We start from the raw sequence: 12654 nt of genomic DNA on the forward strand, positions 1-12654 counted from the left end.
GAGCTAAACCTTGCAGAAATGTGTGAAGAGCACTCAGATACAAAATCAAGATAAATATCTCACTTCTATCCCTGGTTTGCTTGTCAGGTTGTTCTCCTTTCCCTTTTCTTGCTGCTATTTTACAAGAAGCAGCTGCTTTCTAGAGGATGGGGGAAGTTCAGCTATAGTGAGTGTGGGATTTTAGCCACTTTTTTTTTTAAATTTACTAATTCTGTGGATTTGATAATCATCTCTCTGTTATCTGGTCTTTGCTTTTCTATAGAGTTAAATTCATTCTCCTGCTTGTTCTTCAGCTGCCATGCAGGATGGCAGTCTGTCCTCAGCACACACCTCATTAGCACACCCGTGGTTCAGGAGTACCCTTCCAAAACCACATGCATGTGGTGTATTTATATGACTTGTGTCACATGCCATGGAATTCCTTCTGGGGTCCAACACTGCCTTTCAGGAGGAAGACAGCCACTGATTCTTATTCTGGGGCTGTAGTTTCACCATGGCAAGTGGCTGCTGTGGTGTTAGGAGCACTTGGCTTGTTAGAGATGAGTGCTTTGTAACAAGAAATTACACTGCCGGAGAGCAAATTAGTGACTGATGTAAAATGGAGACTTCTAGATTGTAATTGTTCTAGCAAGATATGAGATGAAGCTTAAAGTATAATTTTAACAGTATTTAATTAAGTGGAACAGTAGATTAACAACCACAATCCTAACTAAACACATATAGAAGAATTGCAAAGTATAAATGCTCATTTTTGCTAAGTTGCCTCTGCCATCAGTGACTGGCTTAGACAGGGTGTGATTGACTTCAAGCTGATTTAAAATGGCTCAATTGAAAAACTAAATTTTAAATCTTTTCCAATTGTTCTCCTTTAATGCAGGCAGGGAATGGTGACTCATCTGTTCAGCATTTCATGGTTCACTGGGTGGGGAGAAAATGACATATTTTATCTGGTCACTGAGATCTTACTGTGTCATTTCACTTGTGTGTAGCAATTAAAGCAAAGCGAATCACTTACCTGACAAATTTAGTCTGTTGTTCTTTCAATGGCAGTGTTATTACCTCTAGTTTATATTTGTTTGAGTTGCCTGATGGCAGGTTTCTCTCATCACCCCAGTTGCTGACAAACTGTAATTAGGTATCCTCGTGCACGGTGCTAGATGAAGAAGTTGCAGGTAACCGGTGCAGTTCCTTTACAGTGTGTTTAATTAACTTTGTGTGCTGGATCCAAAAGATTTGGGGAGCCTGGCCTCCCTTGCTTTGTCAAGCTGTGTAAATCCCGTATCAATTATACCCCCTATTCTGGAAACAAACAGTGGAGCATACAAGCTTTGAATTTGCATGACTCTTTGTAGGAAGCAAACATAAAAGGAGCTTGTATTCAGCCACAGTACATTCATTGTTAATTTGAAGAGAATATTTATAACTTTCTTTTTACTATTAGCCTAACACTATGAGCAATTATAGCAGTATTCAGCTAAATCTGCCCAGCCTGTGCCTGGTCAGAATTTTCTTTCCCTGTGTTTCTAATACATTTCCTACGCACTATTTTGTCCTTAATGCCTTTATAGCTTGTTTATTGGAAACAGGTTTTTAATTATTTTTCAGCAGTACTGGAGACCTGATTTAATGAGCAATTGTTAGATATACTAGGGAGACACATTCACCTGATTAATGTGATAGTTAACTGAGCAACAAAATTGCCTCATGAAGAAGCAGCTGTACACAGAGTTGAAGCAGTAAAAAAGTTTGAGGGGATGTGGAGAAAATATTTGAGGAGAGATAATTTAAAATAGGATACTGACCAAGTTGGAGGCTAAGTATACACAGTGATGGCTTGCTTGTTAGTTGGTTGGTGGGTCTGTTAGTACATGCACACACATGCCCATATGTGTTAGGAGACAATTTATATAGGCTTGACTGAAAGATACTGCATTGGAATGCTGGGATGTTCAAGGGCTGTAGAAAAAAATGAGGAGGATGGATCCTTCAGGTGTGTGTTGGAGATGAAACTGTGCTGCAGCCAATGCTTTAATGGCATGCAGTGTTGTCCAGCTTCAGTGCTAATGTGTGCTTTTAGAAACAAGTCTGTCCTTTGAGAAACAGATCTTTTCTCAGAGAGAGGAAGGCAAGAGAGAAGAAGTTTGACATCCTTTGGTTGTCAGAGCTCACACTGGGGTATTTCTTGTGTCACTAATTTGCTCCTATCATCAGCACTTACATTCTCAGTTTGGAAGCTTGTGGTCAGCTTAAAGGATCAGACTAACATGATCACCATGGAATTTTAGTACAAGATCGTTCCACTCATGCATTTCAGTGTCATCTTCCCTCCTCTTTGCAAGCAGCATTTGCAAAGGACAGTGATCCAGTGGTAACCCAGTAGAATCTCATGACTAGGTCATCAGGTGTCATTCCTGCAGAGGCCTATAGCATCCATGGAGAGAAGGGTCCACAGGGTGGACACAGGGTGCACTGAGGCCAAAAAGTGGTAGCAGACAGGTGGAAGAGGAGAATTAAGTATGGATGCTAGAGGAAACACAGCCCAACTAGTTTCTCTTATGTAGTTCCCAACTTGGCTTGTATGCTGGGTATCACTTTACAAGCCTGAAAATACAGAATGTTTCAAAGTCATGGTATATTATAAACCATCCCACTCACAAACTGACTGGACCCCTTATGGCCTAACATAACCCCTCTGGTTTCAAGTTAGGGCTGGTGGCTTTGTGTTCCTGCTCACTCATACACTAGTGAGGGCAGGAACTTTTTTTTTTCCAAAAGGAAAAGTGAGCTTTTTGTATGGGATGTTGTATTCTTTTTCACATGATTTAAACAGATGAGAGTTGTATAGATTATAAAGAACTCACTCTGGGAAAATGAGCTGACTTTCCGTGCAGTTACTGTGGGAGCACGGATTAGGGAGAAGACTGATAAGATACTTTGCCAAGATCAAATCTAAGTGAAAGTGGGCCAGACACATTACTGGGATTATGGGAGATTTGAAGAAAATAGAGAAAAATGAGAAGGCAATTAACACACACCTGTTTGGAAGAGAAAAATGCTCCTATGAGTGTCAAACTCTCTGCCCCACTTTAACTGTTTCAGCCCGTCTCAGCTGAGACAAGTAACTTGGACAATTCTTTGCAAAACATTTTTACTTCTTTGCCATGATAATATGACAGAAATATAAATTGATTTACTTATGATTTGAATGCTTCCTTTAAAGCCAGGAGGGTTGCTGATCTGATGGTTGGAGAATCAGAGTAGAATTCAGCAGATCTGGATTAATTTCAAATTCTTGTCATAGCTTTGCCTTAGAAGATTTTTAGCAGATTTTAACTTCTGGGGTTTTTGTCTGCACCTCATTTTTTTCATGTTGTCTGCAAAAAGGAGAGAATGATCCTTATGTTCCACCCATGCTATCATGCCTTACCAGTTTAGCTGGTGGGATTTTTGGGGCTCTGCGTGTCTGTGCCCTGGGTCAGCAGTCCTCCATCCCTCTCAGACCACACCTCTGCTTAAGAAGTTTTTGTCTGTCCTGGCTTGAAAGGAAAGTTCCCAGTGATCCTTTGATTTGGCTGTACTTGCCTTTTGCTATTTTTATATGGTGTGATCTTCAGACCTCTTGTGTGGAGGACCCATGGTGTTGCAGGAGCCAGCGGGGTGGCTGTGCAGGGCAGCTCTGAGCATGGCAGTGTCTTGTGTGAAACAGGTCACAGCTCCACAGACTGACTGGGCACCTGCCTCATCTCTGCCTGTTCAGCAAATGCTTTAAACATGAACTTGTTCCACAGTGTTTTGCTACAGATGGGTGATCTCCAAAATGTGCTGATGTGCTCTGCTAGATAAGGATCAGGATTTCTTTCTGGAAGAACTCCTTACAGGACAGACACACTGGCCTTGCCTGCATTTCTAGGTAAAAGGCTTGACACTTTGCCATTTATTTTTCAGCCAAAGTAGACAAAAGCAGAACATGCTTTTAAAATTGTTTCCTGGCATAGAAATAGAGATTATGTAGTGTTATAATTTGCACATGTATGAAATTTTACTGCTATCAAACTAAACTATATGATGGCAACCACTCCTGCTAATCTTGTATTCTTTATTCTTCAAACCCAACAAAAGTCATCTGTTGAACTCTACACTCAATTGTTGAGTCCAATTTTAGGTTGTTTTATTGTGTTTTGTTTGATTGATTGTTTTGGGTTTTGGGATTTTTTTTTGTTTGGTTTAATTTTCTTTATTTAAAAAGCAATCAGCGTAAGAGATTTGGTGTGATCATGTGTTCCAACAGAACAGAGTTGTTATCCTATTTCTCTGCAGAGTGTTCTCATATTTTTTGTGAAAACCATCCTAAAAACTGCTGATTAAAAAAAAGGCAAATAATATATTATACTATCACCTTCGAAAAATTCAGGCGTTTAATTTAATTTAACAGCTGGCCATTTATATGTCTCTGAAACTTGTCACAAATCTAACACTGTGCTGCTAATAAACAGCAACAGGAAAAGTGGCCAATCCAAAGCACATGCAGTCAGAGCATCTTGGCCTGCCTGTATCAGCTTCTGTATAACCACGTATGAAAAACTATCAAGTCTGGACTTCTAAAATGCCTGAGATATAACAGCTTTTGAAGCAAAAGCAGCAGCCACAGTTTGTAAAAGCAACTGTCTAATTCACACGTGTTCATACACACATGAATATATGACACAGATACAGTCCTGAGGAGTCCCTTAAAGGGAGTTGGATCCCTCACTACCACTGTCATCCCTTGTGTTTTGTCCAGGTGCACACACTGCAACTGTCTCAACAAAGTGGGTTCTTTTGTTTGTTATTCTTTTCTTCCCAAGACCAAAATATTAACAGTTCTGGTGGGAGGCACGTAACAGAAATGTATTTGCCAAATGGTGCTACCTCTTTCCTTGGATATGGGAAAGCATTTTGTGGAAATGGGAAAACCAAATGAAAAAAGCCTGCCAGTTCCACACGCCTCCTGTCTGCGAGCATCCCCACCCTGGGTACGTGGGCTGTGTTAGTGACTCAGGGGAATGGGTTTAGAGGAGCCCTTTGTTGGAATATTGGCAGCACATCACTGGACTTGCCGTTGTTGCAGATGGAGCGACTTGCCGAACAGATGGATTCTCAGTTTTCTCAAAGAAAGGGAAGGTACTTGATGTACCACGGTGGGAAAGAAGGGAGGGTATTCCAGGCAGATGGAGAGGCAGGAAAGAAGGCACGTTCTGTGCTTTTTTGGGGCACTTGGAGCCTAGCAATCTCTTTCTGGCAGACTTGGGAAAGCATAAGCACAGCACTCTGTGAGAGGGCAAAGGGACTGTAGCAGATGTGGAGGAAGTTATTTGCACAGAAGCAATGAAAATGGAGGCTGAGACTAGGAAAAGCCAGAGTGTATAACTGAGTATGATGTGCTAGGTATGGAAAGGGCTCCTGCCTTGCACCATCAGGAGTGCACTCTATTGAGGCACCGGACTAGTGCCAGAAGAGTATAACTGGAAGAGAGGACTGATTAATATTTTAAGGTCTATTGTTTTGTGAAAGGGGCTAGAGATAAATGTCATCTGCACTGTGAAGCCAGGGATCCCCTTGTTTCTGCAGTGTGTTTTGGCACAGTTTGTTCAGTGGTACTGCTCAGATACCACGTGGCTTTTTTTCTTCTGCTGTTCTTTCTCCCCTCCCCATCTTACCTCACTTCCATCTTAATTGTTAGGGCAAGATCAGACCTGTGCAGCACCCAAGAGCCTGTAAATCTGACTTGGAATCATGTTGCCTGATCAAATATTTATTGCTAAAATGTTCATGTAATTGCCAAATGCAGCAGGCATGAACAGAAAGAAGTGACCATATTTTGGTGTTTTGTGTTAACTCCCTACAACTTTTCAGTCACTTCATACACAGACACCAGACTTAGCAGAAATATACTTTACCATAGTATCATTTGTGATTTAATTAAAATGGACTTTTATCTTTATTTTTAACCCTTAGCTTAATTAGACAATTTCAGCATCTTAGAATGCAGACATTAAAGCTGTTTAGCTATAGTAAGGATGCCAAAGGCCTTGGAAATCCAGATTTTCTGGGAAATGAATGTGATAAAGGGCAAAATGTTATTTCCAAGTGTGATTCACTGCTGAAAGCAGCTATGCAAAATTATCACTTTCTTAAATAATGGCTTTGGCTTTTGTTCATAAGCAGGGTTGTGTCTACAGCAAAAGAAACGTCTGAAGTATTTTTATGAAAAATAAAATTGCCTGAATTACATACTCACTTTTGCATCAATTGTGCTTGATTTTGCAGGACTGAATTATCAGGGAGGCTCTGAGATTAAATGAACAAGGAATCCCATCACTGAATTTTAGTATGAACATTTTTCAGATTGTTGTGTCTGGATCTCTGCCAAGTTTCAGCCCCATAATAAATTAAGTCCAACCCACACAAAGTAAGGAAATAAAAAAGAAGGGAAAACAATCCACCAACTTCTACAAGGCAAAAAGCCTAGGCATTTTTTTATTGGGAAACAAGTGGCTAAGAATAATTTATTGGAAAAGTAATTATCTAAAGGGACAGTGGGCTCTTCTCTCTAATTGGAAATGATAACATTTTCCAGCCTTACTAAACACAGCAGAGGATCATCATTTTGCTTCACCAACCTGGTTAAATTAAAGTTGAGAAGTTGCTTTCTGCTAGTTTTATTTCTCCTGACACCCAATACTGCAATTGAGCCCACTTCCCTTTCTTTATGACAAAAGCTAATCTGCCTGCCGCAGGACCTGTGAAAATCATGGAGGTGATGAGCCAGGATCTGCTTTCTGCATTGTATGTCTGGCTTATTTAATCTCTAGTCCCCCTCAGATAATTAATATTTCATATGTTGGACAGGTGAAAGGTTTCATTCAGCTACAGATCTGCTTCCACGGCAACTGATTCTTCTCATTTGAACAGTTTAAATGTGTTGAAAACAGAGCTTGCTTTTTATTTTTTCTCCACTGAGTTTTTATGTGTAATGCATTATTTGTTTTCTCCCTCCTGTCCCTCCTACAAGCAGATACAGAAAAGCCGACAGCATTAACAAGTAATTCTAAACAATTTATAATCCAAACAAATTCTCTCTTCCAGTCAAAATGGGATGAAAAATGCCATTTCATTTGACAAGCAGAGAGTAAATATCTAGAGATATGAAATTGCCCAGGTTAGCATCTATAAATACTCTGTATGCAAAAAATGCATGCAATCACAGTACTACTTTATGCTTTACAGTATGTTTCTCCATTGCTACTGGGTGTTTCCTCAATTCCATTGTCCACCAGTTCAGTTAATAGAGTTGGGTTTGATTTTGGGGTTTTTTGGAAGAGGGGGAGGCGGTATCCCAGGTCTTTCTCTAAAAAAGTTTTCCTTCTCTATGAAAAGCTGCTGGGAAAAAGCCAAAATGTCTGCAACCATATCTGATTTCTGCCAGTGTTGGTGCTTGTGACGGATCTTCTGGAGCATGTCTGCTGCATCCTTTGCATCTTGCAGCAGAAGGAGCTCTTTGGAAGCATAGCTTAGCTCATTCTTCCTCTGCAGATTTCACATGTAGTGGGAAGCTGCTGTCCCTCTTCCTCTCAAGCCATCCCCACATCTGGACTGTCTGACGCATGCTGTGCCCCATGGCCACCTCCATACCTCTGTCTGCATACATGGCTGGTGGCTTCACAAAGCACTTCACTTTCCTGCCTGCTGAGTCAATTGTGACTTGGTGCAGTGGTGAAGTTTTGGTAGATAGGCTTCAAGGAAAGGGCTTTTACCTCTACCATCTCCTGTCAGGCTCAGAAACATTTTTACTTGCACCTGACCATCTGTGAGGATGTTCCCTTGATGCAGTTGTGGCAGAATGGGGACATTATTTCATCAAAGAGTTGTCTTAGGAAATAAGTTAGAGAACACATCTCAGGGTGTGATTTAGGAGTTTTAGATTTGATGGAGAACCATGCAGAGGTGGCTTACTTGATCTCTCTGTCTTCTCCTTCTATTTACTGTATAGCTTCCTAGTGATGCTATATTTGGGAATTAGGACGTTCTAGATCAGTTTGGAAAAACTGACATGACATGATGCACAACTGCTATTTTGTGTTTAGGGGGAGATGGGAAACGGGTACAGATTTTGATAGGTGTCTGTGTCTGTGCCTGGTAGCTCTGTGGCTCTATTAGAAACAATTGAACTATATCTGACCTTGCAGCCCTCTCCCTTCCATTTCCAGGCATATAGATTTTAGCCAGCAGGTCTCTGGTTAACCCCTCCTCACTGTTGTTTATTTCCTGCCACTCCACAGACACACCACTGAGCATTAAGTACGTGAACTCAAAGACGCTCCCTCTCTCCTGAACAGTCTTAATAGCAAACAGTCGTGAGCTGGGCTTCTCCAGGCAGAATTTCTACCTAAGAGACATAGGTTTCAAGAGTATATGCCCTTTCTCTCACCCTTTTCAGATTTCATTAAAAGCATCCACTTCAAGAAACTACAACTGTGTTTATTCAAGCTTTGAATTTGGAAGTCGTGCCGGGATCCCTGCCACGGCACGCTTGAACCGTGAAACCCAGGTCAGTTCCATTTTTTGGTTTTCATGTACTGGCACTGCGCTGCAGCTGTTTGAGCTACCAGGTCTCTGTGGAAGCAATACTTCTTTTAACATGCAGAAAACATCATATTTGATTTTATAACCTTACCTCTTGTTGTAGGTTTCGGGTTTTTTTGTACTACTAAACAAAATGTCAGGGTGGCATGTCAGTGAACATAATGCATTCAAAAAGAATCATGCTGACAGGCTCAAAAACTAAATGCTCTCTTTTAAACAAGCAGGAACAGCTCTGATTTTCCTTCCTGCCCACCAGGCTATACTTGGACTTGAGAATACAGCTGTGCTTCATCTTCATGTTGCTCTGTCACTGTGACTGCTGGCATTTGCACTATATAATGCGATCTTGGGCTGTGAGATATGACCAGTTTCAATCAATGTTTGCTGAGGTTGACTTTGTGACTCAAAGGCTACTGACTCGATAGCCCATTAGTTTTGTCAGTGAATCAACCCTTTCTCTCTCTTCAAGCCTTCTATGGTGTTGAGGAGTTTGTGGGTTTTTCGTATTGCTTGAGAGAATGATGCTGGTCTGGCTATTGCATTGAATGCAGCTGGAGGGGTGTTACTAGGTTTGTGTGAGGCACTTTCTGAAAAGTGCCTTATTTTTGTTAATAATTCTACTCTAAATCTCAGATTCTAAATTCACACAGAATTTGCATTTCAGAAACTTTGTGTGAGTAGTCTTTTACTGCAAGGTGGATTTGCAGAGGGAAAATAAAAGTTAACAAAATTTGGTACCTGCAATGTTTTTTTCCCCAAATGTGCATTGGAAAACTCTGTTTGAAGGCAGTAGTGTTTGTCTGCTTATTGGGAAAAGATCTGGAGGCAGCAGTGCTTTTTGCAAGGAAATTCATTGGTGTTTGTCTTGTGGTTCTGCCTTCCCTTTAATTCCTGTGCCCTGATCCCTAGTGATTGTATGCTTTGATGTTGCTAGAGTGCTCTTGGAGTAATGCTCCTCTCAGTGAAAGTTACGCTGCTGTCATTTTTTAATGTTTCATATAATGGGTGAAGAATAATCTGGGATACACCCAAACATGGGCATTTCATCACCATGAAGCCTGCAGTTAGGGCCATTGTCCCATTCAGTCACCAAATATGAGCCTGGAGAGCAAATACCATGTCCAGATCCACACCTTCTCTGGCTCTTCTGTGGTATGTTCAGTTCCTCTGCTTCCAAGCATGTTTGCCTTCTTTCCAACTTTTTTCCTTTGTGCATTTTTTCCTTGTATAATTATTTTAGGTCAAGTCTGCAACATCTGAACAGAATGCATTAAAGGTAAAGGTCTGTGATTTTCCTATGGCAGAAAAATTTGTATGAAGAGATAAATATCTTTTTGGGCATTATATTTGTCTAAGACAATGGGGAGATAGGTTCTGAGTGGCTGGAAATGTTGTAACTGCACCATTAATGTTTAATTACTGTTGGCAGCCAAGAAGTGCCTTTCTGGATTAACCAGACACTCAGCTTCTGAGATGTGCATAGGTGCAAGAAAGTGATAAAGCTCATGAAACCGCACCTCTGGGAACATGTAATGGGATCTTTCCTGTGATATGCAAATTATGCTGCCAAGTTGCTGTGTAAACAATTCATGGGAGATGTAGTGAGAGGTAGTTAAATAACTGGATCACATATCAAAGATAAAATCCATCACTGGGAATGGAAAAATGTGTTAAAATAGTGGTTTTGCTGTTAGAAATAAATAAATAATGAACAGAAAAAATCTTTGCCCAAAGCATGTAGCAGCACTGAAGAGTAAATAGCAAATGATTTATCACAATTGTTGCAGTTCAGAGTAAACAAGCATTTAGGAAACCAGTGTGCACAGAGTTTGTGAAAACCATGACTTTTCCTAGTACAAGTAGTCTAGCCAATTATGCTGGTGTGGTGGTGGGGTTTTTTTTGGTTTTTTTTGGGGTTTTTTTGGTAACTGAGGAAAAAAAGATTACTTCACAAATGTTAATTTGGTTACTCTGCAGGCAGAAGATATGCACTGCTTACTTTTCAGTGATAAAACCAATCCCATCATTTCTATTCTAGGCATGAGCAAAGATCTCAGGCAGTGCAGCAAAACATATTTCAGGGTCATATATAGCCATAGATCAATGAGTGTGAGCAAACCATATTGACACCAGCAGAAGCTGAGCTCATGCCTTCAGCCTGAGTTTCTAATTTTTGTATTTTACACTGTATGGGGAAAAGATTCCAGATAATAGCATTCCTCCAATAAATCAAAGATTACTCTTTCACAAATGATACTGAAGCCTTCATTGATTCTCTGTCCAACTTCACTGTTCTTCCACAGAGGTCAATTCCTGTAGCACTTGTCTTCCCTCAGCCTTTTCCTATATCTGCTGTTCATTTAGGCTCTGATGTAGCTCAATTGAAGCCCAGTGAAAAGCCTCCTGTCCTTCCTTAGTGGGAGCTGCAACATGTGCTAGAATCCTAAGGGGCCAGCAGCAGAAAATTTAAGAAGGCAGCAGGGAATATTAAAGCATCACGAGTCAAGGAAATATTTTTGACCTGCGACTTTCTTTTGTTTTGCTATGTAGCAGGAATGATACTGAGATAGAACTGTACAGTCACAATAAACAGATCCCACGTTCAACAAATTTATTGAATTCTGTTCTGTTTAATCACCAAACAGAAACTATGTCAGATGATCTTCCACCAGGAACAATATCTCCTAATTAACCATAATTAAGGTATATTATAACTACAGGATATGAAACGAGATGGATCTGTCTCTTGACATTTCATATTTGGATTTTTTTTTTCTGCTAAGTCTCTTAATATGCTTCAATTTATGATAACAGAGGCCAGGCCATTCTCAGTGATGGATCTACATACGTGAATCTTAGTACCACTGAGATGAGATGAAGCATGAATCTTTCCATCATTAAACTCCCCTTAGAAACATGAATGAATTCCAATTAAATTGAATTTACTAGCACAAATGTTGATTATGAGGAAGCTAAGGGTCAAAGCTTGATTGCCTTATCCTGTAAAGTGCAAAAGCCTGTGCCAAACATGACAGGAAAGTCGGGTGGCCTGTCTGCAGAGTCTTCAGAAGTTCTGTAGCCATTCATAGCAGGTATGGCATTTCATTCACTGAGAAGTCATAGAAAACTGTTTTGTTCAGGCCCTATTTGAACAATCAGATTTTTAATTTTAGTGCCCCAAAAAGTTTTTATCATCCAGAAAATTATTGCTTCTCTTTCTGTGCTGTGGCAGATACACAGTCTTTACCAACTGATAAGCATGTGGAGACCTAATCAATAGTAAACCTGAGGTATAGTCTTTGTACAGATAGCTTAACAATTAAGAAATTTAAACTATTCCTAAAGGAAAGGAAATTGCCAACTTTAAAGAGAGAATTTCCTAGCTCCGGCATTTCTGGCCGTGTAATTAAACTAAATACGCCGCTTCCTTGCCCCTAGCCACAGTTGTCCTAAAGAAGATTAACAACATTGAATTTCTACCCAGGCTGAAATCTTGTTTGTACCCTGAAATATGGACCCTGAAATAACATGATAGTGCACTACAACTCCATCTGGTGACTCTTCCCAAACTCAGTGATGCTTCATTGTGTGCCCGTGATGCCCTTTGCAGTATCTCCAATCCACGGGACTCAGGGAGGAGTACACTATTTCAAAGATGAGTATAGATGAAACCAGGTTTCTGCAGAGTTTACTATGGTGTTGAGATATTTGTCTGAAGTAATCTATTAGATATCATAGAGCATATGCAATCAGATCTTGCATAAAACACTGGGGAAAAAAACGATGAAAAGCCTGTTTTCCATGCTATTCTACTGAGCAACTCTATTATGATCTGGCCTTAATTTAAGTGATCTACTATGTTTGTGATTGCACAACATAATCATGTTCCTGGGATTTTTGTTTTTTTCTGTCATGTATTTTTAGCTACCTCAGTCCTCTGCAATTTCTTAAAGAAAATATTTCTTAGATTTATTTGAATTGTGTTCCCAAGGACAATTGTGATTCACATTATCTGATTGAGAACTGGCATGA

At 40.2% G+C, this 12654-nt stretch overlaps 1 protein-coding gene and 1 long non-coding RNA gene across 10 annotated transcripts in view; one reads left to right on the plus strand and one right to left on the minus strand.

The window, feature by feature from the left end:
* The window catches only part of LOC119701619, a 31121-nt gene extending 22702 nt beyond the window's left edge, over nucleotides 1–8419 (minus strand). The window contains exon 1 of the long non-coding RNA XR_005257104.1: nucleotides 1016–8419. This is a non-coding gene — a long non-coding RNA (uncharacterized LOC119701619). The remainder of the gene's footprint in view (nucleotides 1–1015) is intronic.
* Nucleotides 1–12654, plus strand: part of ENOX1 (ecto-NOX disulfide-thiol exchanger 1) — a 353080-nt gene that overhangs the window by 195329 nt on the left and 145097 nt on the right. The window contains exon 1 of one of the 9 annotated variants that reach the window (XM_038138475.1): nucleotides 8477–8587. The exons of the other annotated variants lie outside the window; for them this stretch is intronic. The gene's annotated coding sequence lies outside the window, so the exon portion shown is untranslated. Of the gene's footprint in view, nucleotides 1–8476; nucleotides 8588–12654 lie in introns of those variants that run through there. 9 annotated transcript variants of the gene reach the window in all.

The sequence above is a fragment of the Motacilla alba genome, chromosome 1, assembly GCF_015832195.1.
Source record: "Motacilla alba alba isolate MOTALB_02 chromosome 1, Motacilla_alba_V1.0_pri, whole genome shotgun sequence".
Taxonomy (NCBI): Eukaryota; Metazoa; Chordata; class Aves; order Passeriformes; family Motacillidae; genus Motacilla; species Motacilla alba.